Source organism: Alligator sinensis, unplaced genomic scaffold, assembly GCF_000455745.1.
Source record: "Alligator sinensis unplaced genomic scaffold, ASM45574v1 scaffold115_1, whole genome shotgun sequence".
Classification (NCBI taxonomy): domain Eukaryota; kingdom Metazoa; phylum Chordata; order Crocodylia; family Alligatoridae; genus Alligator; species Alligator sinensis.
The window spans coordinates 547,414-551,559 of record NW_005841895.1 but is presented as its reverse complement, the minus strand read 5'-3'; positions in this window follow the sequence as shown (position 1 = coordinate 551,559).

Here is a 4,146-nt window from a genome sequence, read left to right as displayed (position 1 = left end):
ACAAATGGAGCTATGGCAATTTATACCGTCTTAGGATCTGTTCCCAATACTCCTGATTCACAGGTTACTTCTTGAACCTCTAGAAAAAAATCCTCCCCAGAGTCAGAAATGGAGAATTGGGGATTTCTAGGTTCTATCGCCTCATCCTCCGGGCTCGATTCTCTGTTACTTTGCACCTTGTATTATCATTAAGGGCATGTCTAGTTAAAAAAAAAAAGGTTGGTTGCTTTGATTGAGATAGCTAATTTACTTGAATTAAAAACCTATTTAATTTTAGATTACATTGGTATTAAGTGAGGTTTTAATTTGAGTTACACTTATCTAATCAAGCTTTTTGCACTGAAACCCTCCCCTCTCTGCTAGCCTGGAAAAACCTTGTGGAGCATACAGCAAAATACAGCAAAATAACTATTTTGAATGGGCAGCATTTTACATCTGTTTTGTACTCTCTTTTAGCTGATTCAAAACCATGGGGAGTAAAGCCTACTTCCTCCCACAAACAGGCCAGGAGGTGACAAAGGGTAGATAGAGGCAAGAGACCAAGAAGGAAACAGACTACAAACAGTCCAGTGCCATTGCAATTATTATGGGCTAGTTTATTAACAAATCACACATGTACACACACTCACAAAGTATTTGGATCCTGAAGAGCAAACATTAAAACATGCAATAAATTCAACCAAATGAAACAGCTGGCAAAATGTTTCCCTTTATAAAGATGAGGTTCATTCCCCACTGAAGTTATTGAGAGTTTATCTTCAACAGAGACAACTAAATCACTATATTTGCCTGACTGTTGATGATTAGCTGTTACCAGTATAAAGATGCAGCAACTGCTCTGTATTTCTCTGCTCTGCTCAAATTATGTTACACACAGAGAAGAGCTGGAGCTTCGTAGCACAGTTCCAACCCCAGACCTTCAGAGGCCTGAGATTTGTTTAGATCCAAGGTTTGGTTTGAACCTTGTCTGTGGGAACAGTTGAGATTTTCCCATCCCTAAGAATCCAACCTCTCTCATCAGAGAGGACTTAGAGTTCAATTTTGCCAATGAAATAAATATTAAAGGAGCAAGCCCTTAAATGCCACCTAGTTCATCTTTAGCTGTATAAAACCACTGACCCTTGAAGACCACTGAAACTCTTGTTCTCCACTCTTCACACGCTGTCTGAAAGGAAATGGTTCAGTGATCTGAATGTTAGTTAAATATGCCCTGATCTGACACAAACTCTGTTAACTTCTAGCCAGTCTCTGCCAAATTCTCCAAATGGAGAAGGGGACCCTCCCCCAGAGCATAGTCAGTGTTTGTGGTATTCCTTGAAGATGAGAAATACTTTAAAAAAGCAGTGTGGTAAGGGTGACCACAATCTGGAATGAGCTCCCAAGGGAGGTGGTGCTCTTCCCTACCTTGGAGATCTTTAAGAGGAGACTGGACAAGCACCTGGCAAAGGTCATCTGACCCCAGCGCTCTTTCCTGCCCAGGGCAGGGGATCAGACTCAATGATCTACTGAGGTCCCTTCTGACCCTAAAAATCTGTGAAATCTACCATCTTTCTTCCAGCTGTAAAGACAGACATAAAACAGCCACCTAACTACCTGGCAAACCCCTGCACCCTACCTTCAATTCCAAGCTTTTTTTTTTAATTTAATGAATCAATTCTCTATTTTCCATTGTATTTACTGCTATTGTGTATTTGCACGTTTTATTTTTATTTTCAAATGCTTACCAGCTTGGCACCCTGGGGCTTTTTTTTCTTCACTAATTATCCTTTTCATCCATGACTGCTTACTTTTATAGATCATTCCTCATAAAAGACTTGATATTTTTAAAAGCCATCAGCCCATGGCTTACTCTGATCTACACCTCACTGCAGAACCACACTGGCTACCAAAGCTTTTTCCATTGATTAAGCTGAATGAATGTCAGTGGGACATCAGCCAGTATTTCTTTAATATTTAACACTGGCTTGTGGCAGACCCAATTCAAAAATCACAGGGCTGGGGGTGGGGGAGGTCCAAGACATGCTAACAGTCAGAGAAAGCAGAGGAGTCTACATATGACCCGATTCAAATGTATTAGCTAATTGGGATTGGGTCAGTTGGATAGAGTGGGTTAGCCTTATAGCCCTTGCAGGAGGTAGCAAAGTGCTATCACTATTTTACAATTAGAGAAACCAAGGCAGAAAGAGGTTAAGTCACTTGCCAAAAGTCACAGAGAAATTTAAGGGCAAAGCTTGAGCCAGAACCCAGCAGTCCTAATTCACAATCCTCCTGCTCAAGCCACTATTGTTGTATATAAAGATCTCTGTAGCCTGATGCATAGTATCAGCACAACACAGGTATTTGCAGAAGGCTCTCTTTCAAAGGGCAGGAAGAAATGACTTTGTCAAATGAAAATGAATGATCAGCACAGGCTGAGGTGCACAAGGAAAAAGGATTCATCAAATAGTTCTACAGATGCGATAAACATTAGAGGGAAGCCTAATGGAGTGGAACTTTTAAGTGAAAAACTATGAAAGAGAGAAACCAATTTCAAGGTAATGCTTTTTATATTTACATAGCTCCTGAAATGAAACCTCCATTTTAGTTTTGGTTGATGGGTATTGTTGCCCACCTCGACTACTCTCTGTGGACTTTTGTGCTTGGAAAAATAAGAAGGCTATTTTGATGTTCAGAAAGGGAGCATGTTGTCTAGAGGTTACAGAAGGAGACTGGTAGCTAGAAACACCTGCTGCCTCTCCCAAAAGTCAAGATGTGAGACAGTGGCACAGGCATTAACCTATTTGCTGCCTAGATTTTCAGTGCACAGAGTTGCATGTATAATTTGTGCAGCAATTTATTGACTTTACATGCAAAAATTGCTAGTGAATGACTGCATATTCGGTTGCACTCATAACATGTGCAATCACATAGATATTTTTGCACGTGTGAAACACTAGCAAAATGTGTGCAGTGTCTTCTAGCACCTGTTCCACCATAGGATCATGGTTTACTACTGCTCTCAACTAAAAGTTTTACTCCATTAACTTAAATAGCAAAGAGCTGTGCTACAATGCTGAAGGTTTTGCTTTCAAAACTGTGCTGATGACCCTTGCAGATTATACTGAAAATCCTTAAAATGGGGTAAGTAGCTCTTATCAATCTCTTGAGATTTTATTTATTAAAGTTGATACAGTATAGTGACGCACTATGTACGTGCTAAGCTTTATTACTACTGATCAGGCAGGTAAGTGTTTATCTATCCATCTACGGTTTTATATCACACCCATTGCTTTTTTGTCCGTGCCCCCAACATTCAATTATTCCAATGAGCGGTCTAAATATAGGCTGGCTCTTTAGTAAGCTCCCCTGCCCCAGTACGCCAACATTGGCCTGCAGGGAGGAGATAGTGTGCTGCATCTGGTACTGAGCCTTTTGCTGCCTGCAGATATCCCCAGTATCAGACAGAGCTGTTTGGACAGCACTCTGAGCCATTAATCCTGGCTAGTATGGAAATAGTTCCCTTCTGATTGTCTCCGTGTTCCCTTGTACAATGAATACACCCATTAACTAATTTTTCATTTGACTGAAGGACGAACCTCCTTTCAGCTCGCTGACAATATAGGCCAGGTAGCATACAGCTCTGAACGCGCAGCACTGCTGACTGGTGTTCTTCATGACTCCCCATTGCTGCTCTTGGCAGCTTTCAGGACGTGCTGCTATTTCTAGTTGCTTTTCAGATTCATGACCGTGTTCTCTTTTGTGTAGCAGGAGCTGAATTTCCATCTCCTACTGACGTAACATAATGGCCTCTGCTGCATCATATGTTTCCTCGCACATGCCTTCTATCTCCCTGAGTCTCTTGATTCGCAGGAGAGTGATTGTGTGGAATAATAGCTCTAATTCTCTCCCTCCACCCTGGGCTGCCCACTGCTGAAGGAACTCCGGTCTGGAGTGCTGGGAAGGGTAAGACCAGCCCTCAGAGTCTCCATATTCCTCTCCCACCGACACAGAACAATTAGACAGATTCATCTTTAAATGAGCAGCTTGAAGATCACATTCTTTTGAGTAGAAAATCCCCAGAGCAATTTTACACAGGAGACCTGGGTCCCTCCACTTTGTCACATTATTTTGCTTCTCCCATTTTGATTATTGATGAGAACAATTTGC